Here is a 14,797-nt window from a genome sequence, read left to right as displayed (position 1 = left end):
CAGCTGATGACTTTCACTATCAATTTTTGATAGCTGACAGGAACTTCCTTGTGGATCCATTATACACTAAGGGTAGCGCTCTCTGGTTTTACAGGTTTGAAAATGAAAATTTACAGTTGATAAAATGTTTAAAGTTTAGAAAGTAATCTAAAAGTAAGCAAATGTATTCAGTTACATACTAATCCTTATGACAGTAACTGAAAGATTTACACACTACTTATTTCTCTTGAAACGACTCGTTTAGCATTGCAATCTGTAATCTATTACTATAAGATTTCCATCAGAGTAACCTTCCCAACTGAAATAGAAAACCAAGCTAGTGAAATACTATAGTAGTCTTGATTTTTTATTTAGTCTTTAGTTATTCTGATTCCATGTGTTTTTGAACATTTACTAGCTAGAAAGGAAGTTGACTGATTCATATCTCAGCTAATTGTTTATCCTTGGTTATTGTTGGCGCCTGTGCTGTAGGTTTTTAATGTTTTAAGCACCTGTTCTATGATGAATTGGGGAATTCTTCTGAAGTCAGAAAAAGAATGCACAATAATAAAGTTTTTTAACAAAATGTCCATGCCAATTACACTTAGGCATTATAAAGCAAAATATATTGTTTTGCTAAAATAGGTGATAGTTATGTGACGCAAGAATTGCCATATGAAAAGAACACAATTCAGTATTGTCTTTCGAATTTACTAATGTTCTTCCAATAAATCCATTGTGATGAATAACTGCGTAGCTACGTGTGAATCTTCATCTCAGCCAACCCATTTTTTTGTATGTACCCGATACCATATAATGCAATGTCCTTTCTCCACACGAAGGGCCAATCAATTTGTGCTTTTCCAGGCTGGTGCTGTGGTTCTCTCCCCATGGAAAAAAACAATAGGGGTGTGTTTTACAACTGACTTCAGCGTGGGAGTCTTACATCAGAACAGATGGATTTTGGTGACAGACCAAGCCCTGGCAGCATTAAACTTGTTTTACTCCTGTTGCTCAGCCCTGGTGGAACTCTGCTAGTGACAAGGAGCACTTTTGAATATATATCTTTAGAGATCTATTCATTCGTCAGACTTTCCTGGAATCTTTAACAACACCCAATTTTAAACAGAACCCCAAAAACGCTGAAAAGGATCACATGCCCAAATCAGAGCTGAACAAATCATTTCCAGGAATTACAATGGGAGGCATCAAACAGAGGTAGTAACAGCAGACTAAATACTGATAGTGTAGCAACTATACGGAGGATGCGAAAGATCACTCCACACCGCGTTGATGGCTTCCTCAGAGGATGAGCGTGAAATTTTACCAACATTACCATCCCATACCTCAACAGCATCCTCACAACCATCATCCTTACAACCAACTATCAACACAGTTGCTCACAACAGGTAGTGCCTTCTTTAAACTTTCTCTAAGGTCCGTGATTATAGTGCCATTTGTTTAATTTACACAAAGATAACAATCTTCATTATTCTTTCCTTCATCCTATTTCACTTTCTGCAATGATGATTTAATTTGACACATATAGCGCTTAATTAGTATAGTGGGAAAATTGTCAATTGGGCCTCTAACCAGAAAAAAAAAAACTCCCCCCCCATCCCAGGTATTTATAGACAGATGCCTAATATGTACAATTCCCACCCCAATTTATGGCTTTTTGTTTTGCCTCCTCAATATATGCCCCATGTTTATTCTGAGATAATTACTGAGAATTGCTTATTCAACACACTGTGCATCTCCGACACTGCCCCTATTGTTTAAATAAGTCCAATATATAACCAGAACAGCATCACATATTGACATTATTTTTCATTCTTATTCATTTCACTTTTTTATGTAACCCCCTTTTAAAATCTGCTCCGCTTCAAGCATGTCATGGAAACCACTTTGAAAAAAGATACTCACCCAGACACCACGACAGACCAAGAGCTAAACCCATTCACTTTTATCATCCTGCACAACCCTAAAGTCTGGAGACCATCACAGCATCTCTAGAAGGTGCTTCCTCCAGCGATCCTGTCGCTCCTCTTCCACATTTTCATCTGAGATCTTGCGACCTCTGAGCCAGCTTCTGCGATGAATGGAGAGCTATCTCATGCACAAACGCCCAGACATTAACCTAGGGGTCCTGCCTCCAACATCCCTGAGCGTCTGACAGGAAAGAGCCAGACAGAGAATCTAGAGGAGCTTTGATTTTGATTGAGTGCCATCAGAGGGCACCGCCCACAGTCTAGAAACCGCAGTTTCGAAACTGCTCATGGCTTCTCAGCTCGTCATGGACATCAGCATGCCAAAATCTCTCCCGGGGCCATAGCAATAAGCGAGGAGGGCCTTCAACAAAACAAGCATAAAGATGGTTTGCTCAGCAGGATCTCACTCCATAGATCATGGGGCCTCTCTTACAAGACAGCAAGCCTGGGATGCTTCCTGCCTTTGGTGGCAATAATGATAACACTCTAGGTGGTAAGCAGAGTGGTTTCCCCAAGAAGACTGTTTCATCTATTCAGTTGCCCAGCAAGGTATTCTGAAAAAAACAAAGATGAGGGACAGAAAGATGGAAACTTCAGGAAAGCAGGAGTCTGCGGAGGTGCTCTCCACACCAGGGTGCACGCCACAGGAAACATCCCCGAGCAGATCTCTATGGAAGCTGCAAGTGATAAAGTGTGAAAGGAAGCTACAGTTCTCTGCATTTCTGGACGATGATCCCAGCATGTTACAGTCCCTGTGCTCTTAGCTCTTTTGGCGTAAATACACCAACTACCACCACAAAATCTCCACAATGAAGAGCGCAAGAACCGTGGCAGGCTTAGCGGGAGAGCTTTCTTTGTGCCGCTTCTTTACCAAAACAGCAGCCCATCGGAAGCTGGAGAGAATTGGGGATTCAGGGAAAAACAGATTCAAGCTGCACTCTCTCGATCCCATAAGAGCAAGAAACCACAAAGCGAACCTGAGGCCAGCCCCTCCCATCGCTGCCCTGCCGCCCTTCAAAAGCTGAAAGACAGGGGGCTGCTTTCAGGGGAAACAGCACCACAGGCAATATTCCCAGATGTTCACTGATGGTACCAGCACCAGCCCAGAAACTATCCAATAATCTCTCAACCTCTCGAAACACAAAGGGCGACATCAAAGTAGTCATGGCCCGTCCAGAGAACTTCCATACTACAGGGGATCAGCTCAAGCCGCCTCGGCGAGCGGCAGGGCTGGAGTTGAGTCCCAGCTCTGGCAACCATCCACCATGCAGTCAGGGAGAAAAGTCAACCCAAACACATGGGACACAGCGGCAGCCAAACCACACAGGGGAGTTCTCAAAAGACCAAAAAATCCATTTTTTATGTTTAATTCAATGTTGAGCAAAATATGGCCATAAACTCTTTTACATGTTTCTAGAAAACATTAAAATAAAACTAAATACCTAAAATATGAACTGTACTCTTTTGTATTCCAATCCTACGTTTATATGATGTTTTGAATTAGGCCTCACTGCAAAACCTTTTGAGATGTTTCGATGGATTTGTAATATATTGTGAAACAGACAGATTGTCTTTATGTAATAACCATTGTGATGAACTTCAAAAATTACAGAGTTCAAAAATCTATTTTGATTACTATAGAATAAAAAAATAATTTATACAATTTAGGTACAATTAAAAAAATGTTATTTAAAATAAGCTATATAAAAATCTCTAGAAAGCTACTCAGTCATGAGCCAATGGTGCTTTTATAATTACTGATACATTTAAACAACCATTAAAATTTTTCAGTCAGTCATAGTTTTTAAAAAGAAATGAATGCTTTTATTCACCAAAAAAATAAAATAAAAGTGATGGTAAAGGAGGTTTGTACTGTATATTCTACTTTCGACTTTCAATAAATGCTGTTCTTTTGAACATTTTTTTCGTCATCAAAGAATTTTTGAGAAAGAAAAAAAGGTATTACGGTGTCCACAAAAAATATTAAGCACTACAAAATTTTTCGCTGTCATAATAATGAAAAAGGATTTTCTTGAGCACCCAACAGCATATTAGAATAATTTCCAACTAACATTTGAACCACTTTTATTTGTTTTTTTTATATATTCCATAACTTAAACAAACATATTTTAATTTGAGCATGTTTCCCCTTCACAAGACTTGAGGTAACAGAAGGCGATCATGGTTTGACAATTGAAGAGTGCAGTCAGCATCTGGTCTCCTATTGGGCTATAGCAAAACACAGGACCAGAAAGATCAAAAGTGAAGGGCTAATTAAATAAAGATCCAATTATTGCATATCCTTGGATAACCCTCTATATTAAGCGTTGAAGCATTGAGGGATACCCTTCACTGTGTCCATATCCGTTGATTACACACAATTGAAACAGATAAGTCATCAATCAATGGTCTTCTCTGGAACATATCACTTCAAAAATCAATTTTCTATTTTCTGTCCTGTTTTGTCCTCTATTCAATGTTTCACCCCCTCTCTCTTCTCTCATGCCCCTAGGATTCATCTGGTTCCGTGGACAGAGGTCAGTAAGTGGTTTCTCCCCCCCTTTCAGATTCTGGTTAGTTCAGACTATTTGATTTTGCTCTTATTCCAGAGCGTTCCCCCTTTTTTACTCTGCTCCGTTGTCCTAAACTCGGCCCATCCAACCTGGAGCCATATTTGATTGCTTCTATTGTCATCTGTCTCTGTTTCATCTGTCCAGTACACAGTTAGAGCAGAGTCATAGTAGTTTTTCTTTATGGATATATTTAGGACATTGAGCTTCTGCAGAAAAACACAGCAGTTTATCTCCTGACAAAGACAGATTAAACACACTGATCTGTAATATATTGCAGGCATGCTGGAGGAGCACAACAAAGAGCTACATGAGACCCTGTTGCAAGACTGTGGCCTGCATTGAGAACATGGAGGCAGAATTGCAATGTACCAAGACAGAGTTAGTCAGCTTCAAAGAGAGAAGTAAAAGAGGGGCAGGCAGCTAACATCCATATGTTAATACTGTGAATAAAAAAATGTTTTAGTGCATTAAATGATAGCACTCATCTGTTATTCGGTTATGTATCAGTTTGCCAGGCCTACAGGAAAGCTTATTCTGTGTCTCAGCATGCAAGCAGTATCTGGCGCAGAAACTCAAAACTGCTGTATGGGGGGGTTTACAAAAAGTTGGTAGAAGGCATCTTTTTTCACTAACAATGAGCGACACAATAAGCGGTTATATATGTATATATATATCCAATATATATATATTATACAGGTATTAAAGTAGGGTCAAAATTTTTAACACAAATTGTTACAATATGAGCTAACTAACATTGTTGTATTATTACACTGAAATGTAACATCCGTTGAATAGAAACGTAATTATGATTTTTTAAAAGGTCAAGAACTCTGAGGTGGGACGCATTCATCATTTTTGGGGGTAGATTTGAGATTTGTGCCTGACATAAAAGTGTATATTAACTATAAAAAACAAGAAAGAATATGACCAACGAAGGAAAACAGGGGTTGTTACTAAAGAGACACATCCAGTACAGTGCAATTAAAGTTGGTTGTTTGCTAAATCGTAAATTGCACATTCTGTAAAAGATGATGGGTACGCTTTTCAGGGCTTATGGCTGACTTATTAAAGCACTGCGTTCCGTGCCGATGGGCTCTATAAAAATTCACCATCTGCTGAAATTTCAGTTAGTGCTATACCACCACCTGTGTTATAATTTAACCAGTATGTTTGTAACCTGCTCTGAAAAGGGAGGACAGCGTGGACTCAGAGAGGAAGTCCTCATGCAGAAGAATTGCAGATCTGACTAAACAGCTGGGAGACTGCGCAGACGACCATCAGAGCTCTGAAACTTTTTAAATGTTAGTGCAACCCCACAGACAGATACTGCAAATAGATTGTCTTCGATTTTTTTGCACAACCTAGTCAATTCACCCAAACACTGCCTACTCTAGTACGCCTATGATATTATACATATTAGACAATCCTAGATAGTGTATTGTAGTGTAGTTAGATGTTGGTATCCAATTGAGGCTTATCTTTACACTATAATCATTCTTACACGTAGTTACACTAGATCTTTGCTTACATTATGCCAACACAGGTTGATTTATAGTGGTGTCTAGCACAATTCAGTATTTCAACATTAAAAACCACAAAATCACCTTATGCAAACACCAAAGGTTTAAAGGGTAAACACGTCTTTCTGTTAGGTTCCCTCACTTGATTAAGAGAGTTGTTGAGAAAATCCCTTAGCAACTCTCATGAGTAGCACTGGAGCCCGTGTTTAATGTCCTCACACATCATCCCCGCCACAACTGATGATTCACAATCAGAGCGGGGGAAGGAGCTCAGAAACAACTTCAACCGTTTGATGGAAAAAGGGATGTATTTTGGAATGGCCCACAGACTGGAACACACATGCTCAGTTTGCCAGACAACAGCCTGCCCACCAACCTTTGCTGCCAGGGAAACATGATCACGAGCCATGGGCATGGCCAGGGCAACTTGTGACTGTAAGGAAGGGCCTCCACAACCTTCCTTTTGATTTAGTTCTCTGATCGGCCAAGCCCGAACACGCTTTGCAGGATAACAAAGCACCAAATCATCCATAATTGCACCAATTAGCCAAGCACACAGGAGATTCACTTGAATTTCCCCCATAACCATGATAATCCAGATGCGATGAGCGCTCAGCAGACGACGGTTTGAGAGGGAAACTGACACTGTGGGGAACGAGCCCACTGAGTGTCAGCTATCCTACCGCTCAACGGATGCTGATGAGTGTTTTTGGAACCAGATTCCTGCCTCCCGCGCCATGATTGGGAAGGAAACGATACAGCAAGAGCTAACAGAAGAGAAGCAGTAACAAAATTCATTTGACTGTCTTTTGGTAACTGTATAGGAAAATAAAAAAGCTCTAACACCTCCCGTTACCAATATTGCCGGGCAAGGATCAAACTAACGTGGCTCTGCTATTTGTGACATAAACTAATTTCTCGCTTTTTTACAGTGTACAATTGCTCAAAAGGGTTATCCTCACTATTATTATTTTTATACGGTTTGCACTTTGTGCCCTGGCTATTGTGAAAAATATTAAAGGATTGGTTTGAACATAACATAATATAGCCTATATATCGATATGAGTTTTAATACCAAAGGCAATTTACTGTCCATGAGCTCTGTTCGGGCACGTATAGCACTCGCCGTCTGTGATCTTTGAGTGCTTTAAGTTTGCCTTTATAAAATTTAAAATTACAACGGAAGAGTATATTTCTAGAGTGTATTTAATTGTATACTTTGACATTTAGGATAGTTGAAATTGTTTGTTTTTGTGAAATCTGATAGAATATTAATTATGTTTCTGCTAGAGAAAAAAAATAAGCCACATAACTATGTACAGTTAGTATAAGAATATCCGTGGATTTTTTATTTTAAATGTAGTAATAGAAGGGCTTGTTGTGCTTCATTTGCTCCTAACATGTTGTGAGTGATTTATCTCTGTCCTAGTCCCTTTAAGTGCTGATCTTTATATCCCTAGTCAAAACAAACGTGGAACATCCCATGAGTCACTCAATTACTTTCACCTGATTTGCAAATTAAAATTAAAACACAGCATCACACAGGCTTCATCATAACACAATTATTAGGTTTTGGTATCTGTCCACATGACCCGTTCCTGATTAATATCATATACAGCCTTTATATTCTGCATAGTCAACATTAAAAAAGCACACGACCCTTCCTTATTAGACACACATGAACACTTCAACATTGGAACTAGTAAACATAGCCTTCTTGGCAGGGACCCAACACTGGTGATGTCTGCAAGGCTCTTACCCATCGCAGCTTGGCTGGGCAATGGAAGATGCAATTTATATTGTATATCATATCATATCATATCCTAAAATGTTGAAATAAAAATTGTCGAATTCGGCACCAAATGCTACTACATTTTTAATATCTGGTGCTTGTTTGTCGCTCTCTCACACTGTGTCTGCACTTTTAGAGTCTGTCATTTATTTCTGACCCTGGGGGTGTATAAACCGAGGCTTCACAGGAATGCATCACCTTCTTGTCGTGCCTGTGTTTCTTCTCGCATTATTTTCAGTTTCACGGTTTCTCATTCCCATTAAAATGGCACCCTATTGCGTCAGAACCCCCTCCCTCTGGCACTCTTCTGGAGCTTTTTTACCTAAGGCAGGTTTGCTTAGAGGACCCTGGCCTGGATTTCTCATTGGTGGACTTGGTCTAATAGGAGCCGACATGAGAGGCGATTTATGACACTCAAGATCTACTACCCTATTTCATAGTTTTAAGACCTAATCAAAATTGGCTTGCCAAACTGATAGGAGGCAGTTTGACAGGCTCAGGGTCTGAAAAGAAGGCCGACTTCAAAACATTCTTGAAGGTAAAATACTTATTTTTTTCGTTGTGCTAACATCAGATTATCTATGGGGCCAACTTAAAATGTCATTTTTATTCAACATCCATAGACATTTTTTTGTCCCACGTCCATGTATTCGTTTTTAGAAGTAATATGGCGATTATTGTCAAAAGTGATATGATTATAAGTACCGAAACCTTATGGGAAATTGACTGGATGCGACTGTTTTTGTTATTTTGCCGTGTCGGCTATGCTGATGCATGCCCTCCTCATTCACTTCCTCTTCTGCTCTTCTCAACTTCTCTCTCTCCTCTATCCTACACTTCTTCCTATGCAGCATGGTTTTGTTAAAAATCAAGTCCCCTTCCAAAAGGAGGGTGCGTCTGCCCAGGGTCTATGGCTGCGTTCAATGGGTGGCCCTGTTCCTCTGGAGCCATCACCTTTGCTTAGGGCGTCTTCCTCACAACTGAGCTACATCGCCGCATCATAGGTAATCAAACTTTTCTCTCCTTTAACAAAAAACAGTACTATAACCTGAAATTGAACGCAGGTTGATGTACAAAGCCTCCTTTGAATCACATGCTTGTTAGCTCTAAAAAAACATAAGATGGAAACAGACTGTCATTGCAAGGTGCACGTTGTGGGTTTGGCTATTCTCGTCCATTAGGATCTATAACGTGTGTGAGAGGATAAGCCGTAAAGCACTGCACATCATAGTGGAGGCTATGTTGTGGCCTAATGGATTATGGGTGTCGGACTTGTAACCCGAAGGTAGTTGGTTTGAGTCTCAGGTGCGTCAGGGATTGTAAGTGGGGGAAGTGAATAACCAGCGCTCTCTCCACCTTCAATACCATGACTGAGGTGAGACCCTTGAGCAAGGCACCAAAGTCCCAAGTGCTCCCGAGGTGCCGCAGCATTGGTTTATGCTGCGTGTGTGTGCACTTGAATGGGTTTAATCAAGCACTTTTTTTTTTTTCATTTTGCGTCTGAGAACACCATACTTGGCCACACTCACTAACTTATCATATTTACTTAATGGTTTGCCTATATTATTTTATTTGGAACACAATGAATATCAATTACTATATATTTTTAACAATTACTACACCAATCTACTCTTTCATTTCCCTTTATACTGTCAACACCAGTGTTAACAGGCCCTAAGCTTTGTCTTGTTGAGAGGCATAATCTCACAGAATCTGAGGATTTGACATCAGATAATGTCTTGTAGTGTGCAACCATACCTGAGCCTGGATCCTATAAGAAAGTAAATAAACCGTCACACATGAAACCTGATAATGTATGAAAGAGCATTATGGAAAGAGAACTGAAGGATTAAACAAGAAAAAAAAAATCACAACAATGCTTCTGTTAAACAGGTGTAGGATAATTACCAGATAAACAGTCTGTACCATAAACATTATCTAACCTAAATTCTTTTGATGATGTTCCTGTCACGGGTTATAGGCAGATGTAGAATGAATTGAAGTTGCTTAATTGTTTTCCTGTAGCAGGTTTTACCAGAACTGTTAAAAAGTAAGTATTTACTCATAAGCGGAATGTCAGTGGCGTTGGATAAAAGTATTTGTCATATGCCCAGTAAGACAAATTGTAAATAGTAGGGGAAACCTTTTTCTCATGACTGATTTAATTTACAATTTCAAGTTTCAGTTGAAGCGTCAGCCCTTTAGTAAAGAAAGGTAACATGGGTCTGGGCCTGATTCAATGTCAGCCACTATAATAGCAAAAAAAAAAACACACAAAAAGGAAGGGAAATAACCACTAATTCAACCCTTCTCACTCTCAAAAAGTGAATGCACCAGTGGGGACATCCACCTTGTGCGCAAATCTGCTGATTGACAGTGTGGTTTTAGCGTCAGTGGGCATCAACATCTGTGCTGGTAAAGTTCTGACAGGACTCACTGGACCCCTCGCGTGTCCCACGCTGGAAGACGTTGCTTCCTCCGTTTTTCTCTTCTCTGTCTATCATCACCTTCACCCTGCTGCCTGGTTGCTATGGTATTCTGAGACGTCGCCCTGCAGCCCAGCCGGTGAGGAGTCCCTCTGAAGATCTGGCTGAAGAAAAGGCAATACAGCTTCTACAAAGGTTGGTGAGAGAAAGACAAAACAGAATAAAGTGGGGTCTAAAATTTATTTAACAGCAATCAGGGTCATTGATATGATTTAGTATTTAGGCAAAGGCCCTTACCATACATATACAGTATAAGATAATATTATGTAGCATACCATATATATATATCAATGAATATAATTACATACAATATATATGTATGTGTGTGTGTGTGTGTGTGTGTGTGTGTGTGTGTGTGTTATTTACACAGTGATCTTGTTTTGGTGCATAAATCTTTTTAATTACTTCAAAAAATGTAGCTGTGATTTATATTTTAAATTCAGAAATTTCTTGTTTGTAATTTTATTTTACACATGGAGGACAGATTTTAAACAGGAAATTTTCTCAAGTTTCTTGTGGAAATCACAACTGATGTTTTGAAATACTATTGGTAGACTTATATACTTATGCTAGATATTTAAGTGTTAGATATTTATTTATTTGAATACATTTGGAATTTCAGACTACTTTAGATATTTATTGAAATAAATTAAATAAATCTAGCATTGCAGAGTCCAATAGATATTTATTGAAATGAATGAATGAATTAATCTGGCATTTCAGAGGCCCTTTGCATACTAGACAATACTTAATTCAAATAAATATTTTCAAAGGCAGGACAACATAATGTACTAAAGTCTAAAATCCAAAGAATAGAAAGAATGATTTGGTACTGAACTGAATTGCAGGGTTTCAAGTCATACATATTTCTCTAAATGAACTTTAAAGTAATTATCTGATGTCCCATATCTCTACAGGATACAGACACACCAGGCCGTTGTTTCCAGAAGGAGACTATTGATCGTTTACAGATTGAGTTCCAGTGCTGTGGTAATACTAACTACAGGGACTGGTTTGAGGTGCAGTGGATCAGCAACCGCTACCTGGACTTCACATCCAAAGAAGTGGAAAGAGTGAGTCCAAAAATCATAGATAAACTCATGCTCCTGCACTCTCTCCTGAATGTGAAGGGTGAAGGGTGAATCAGAGGTATCATTAGTTAGGCAATACCCTGCAAAACATCTCAAAATGCTTTCTTTTAGCTTCTAAGGTGTATCCGAATTTAGCACGTTATGTTCCAATACAGGATTTCATCACCTAATGAACCTGATGCATTGATCAGAAAGTCAATAAAGAGAGCTGCAGAATCAATAGTGTAACAAAACTGTCTATTCCATTTTGCTGACAGTCGTGTGAGGAGTAACGTAGATGGCCGATATCTGTTGGATGGGGTCCCATTCAGCTGCTGTAACCCTGCCTCCCCCCGGCCCTGTATCCAGTACAGTCTCCTGGACAACTCTGCCCATTACAACTACGAGTACCAGAGTGAAGAGCTGAACCTGTACAACCGAGGTTGCCGCCAGGCCCTTGTCAACTACTACATGGGTTTAATGAACACCATCGGCCCTTGCGTATTATTTGATTTCCTTCTCCAGGTATGAGCTGATTCATGGCTTGAATGAGTAGTAATTACAGGCCACTGACCCTCATAGTCCAAAGAGAAAAAAATAATTTGCTTTTTCCGAGTCATGGCTTCTCTCAGGAACTCCTATGGGCATTTATAATTGAAGTTTGTGATTTATGAGTAAAATAAGATTTGCATTAGGCTTTTGTGTTTTGTTCCTCAACATAAATTATTCATGTGACTTCTGAACACCCTAATTAAATATAAATTTCTAGGAAGATGCTATATAAGGACTCCAGTTGTTGTCAGCAAAACACTACCATTCAAAAGTTTGGGGTCAGTAAGAGTTTTCTTTCTAATGAATAGTTTTATTCAGCATGCATTGAATTAATCAAAAATGACATTTATAACTTTACAAAAGATTTATATTTTTAAAAAAAATGCTGTTTGTTTGAATTTTCTATTCATCAAACAATCCTGAAAAAAAGTATCACGTTCCCACAAAAATATTAAGCAGCACAACTACTTTCAACATTGACAATAATAAGATATTGTTTATTGAAAACCAAATCAGCAATATTAGAATGATTTATCATTTGACACTAAAGACTGGAGCAATGACAGCTTTTCCAACAAAGGAATACATTACATTTTAAAGTATATTAAAATAGAAAATATGTGTTTTAAATTGTAATTTAATTTGTAAATTGTAATAAAATTTTACAATATTTCTGTTTTTACTGTATGTTCTATATTTCTGTACTTTTATTGATCAAATAAATGCATCCTTAAGCCATAAAAGACATTTAAAAAAATCTTACTGACCCCAAACTTTGAATGGTAGTTCTGAAGAAATACAACAACTTAAAAATCAATTTTGTAATTTATGTTGAATCATGCTAAACTACAGAACTTAATTTACTCATGGCAAATTAACCTACAAACTGATGTCAGAGGATCATTATGAATGTTTTGTGAGGACTCCCCCAAATAACCACATGATTTTAAGCGTTAACCTTGAATAACACATTGTATAATCTAATGCGCTCAACCCATCGAACTGTTCACACACTCATCACTGAATATCGACATGTTTCCGGAACGGCTGGCAGTATGGTTTTGAACTCAAATGTGTCAATATTCATTATTTAAGGATTAAAAATAGCTTTAATTTATCCCCACATAACGCTCTCAGCTTTTATAACAGTCACAGCTTTGTAACAGTAACTGCATGATTAGTTGCTTCTCATACACTAATCCAATAGACAGCAAACCAACGTCTGCCATGAGAACCAGGAAAAGTAGGTTTGCTTTGCTATCTACAAAGTGTGATATTTAACATGGCATACTATCAGTTGTTACTTCATAAATTCAAGTGTAGTTTGTTGTTGTTCGGGCCCCATAAATTATAATACAGGGGAACAAAAATGTTTTTTGAAGGAGGAAACTAAATACTGTTAAAAAAGAAAATGAAACCCAAAAATGAAAATGTGGTTACCATTTACGTCATTATAAACCTCTATGGCTTTCTTTCTTCTGTGGAACAAATAAAAAAAAATTCCGATGTTGTTTTGGATTCCAGTGTTCTTCAGTGACAATGAGGGTGTATAAATGACAGAATTTTCATTTTGGCCTGAACTATTACTTTAGGAAGACTCTTTAAGAAGAGCTACCTGAAGAAAATGTCTTAAAGGAGCTTGAACTCTGACCCTAATCTCTTCTGCCTTCAGATGAAATTCTGGTGATCCCTGCCTATCTGCTCTGCAATGGAGGGTGTGATTGGACAGATAATGTGGATTGAGGCACGAGGGAACATCCTGGAGAAGGGAGTGAAGGAGACATTGCTGGAAACTAAAGAAAAGATAGAAATCCTCCAGTTTGCTCAGGGGGGCGCGCATGGGTTTGTCCGCTGTGACCCAGGACACACAGCCAGTATGGATAAAAGCCAGCCACGACCTAAAAGAAACAGTTTATTGTTTAGAATGAATGTTAATGTGCACATGAGTGCTAACTGGCCCTTGACATATCAGCAATCCAAGGAGTACACAATCATAATTGCAATGTACATTGTTCTTCATTATATTGTTAAATGAGTTAAAACATTGAGGTAAAAAACCAGTAACCTCTCAAAACACTGGAAACTGTTATGGCAAACCACACCAAAATACCACCCCTTTGACAATTATATATCACGTGACAGATTTACTAAAGAATGATTTTAAAGCAGAAATTCCAATGAAAATGAAGGCAATGCAATAGTACAATGTGGTCCTGTAGATGTTTTTGCTGCTTCATGCGTTGGCTTAAACTAGACTAAAATAAAGAGGTTGACATGGCAAAAGAATGCATGCGAAAAATAAAGCGTATTTGAGTTTTTAACTGACTATGAAGTACAGGTGTTCTTGGTGAACATTCATCAAATCCTTATTTTTTTTGTTTTTTTTACCTTGTGTGTTTGAAATGGTTTTTTCATGTGGACACGTCGTCCCTTCAAATTAGCCTGATCTTAACCTCCCTTGTTAAATGGTGTCGTGTTAACTCTATTTCCTCTTCTTGCCGTATGCAGTGAGATAAGGACAAAGTGAGAGTTAAGAAGAGAAGAGTGGACTTATTCTGACTGAATGCGGCAGGCCATATTGTTACGGGTGATCCTGTTCTGACACCTGAAATCTCTTTAATCCCTTTGATGATGGTTTCAGACAATGACTGCGGCCAAAGCACTTCCCACACAAAACTAAGCCAACACAAGAAAATACAACTGTGTCATGCCTCGATTTTATTTGAGTAAAAAGCATAAGTTATGCACTAGTGATCATAATTTCAACTTGTTTCAATAGATTTGTCAATATTTTACACACGAAACACACAAACATTACACACACACACACACCA

At 38.5% G+C, this 14,797-nt stretch overlaps 1 pseudogene; it reads left to right on the top strand.

Annotated features, from left to right (window-relative positions):
- Positions 1 to 8,707: 8,707 nt before the first annotated feature.
- LOC122139685 lies at positions 8,708 to 14,490 on the top strand (annotated as a pseudogene).
- The last annotated feature ends 307 nt before the right edge of the window (positions 14,491 to 14,797 follow it).

Source organism: Cyprinus carpio, chromosome B14 (genome assembly GCF_018340385.1).
Source record: "Cyprinus carpio isolate SPL01 chromosome B14, ASM1834038v1, whole genome shotgun sequence".
Taxonomy (NCBI): Eukaryota; Metazoa; Chordata; class Actinopteri; order Cypriniformes; family Cyprinidae; genus Cyprinus; species Cyprinus carpio.
This window is presented reverse-complemented; position numbering and strand designations above follow the sequence as displayed.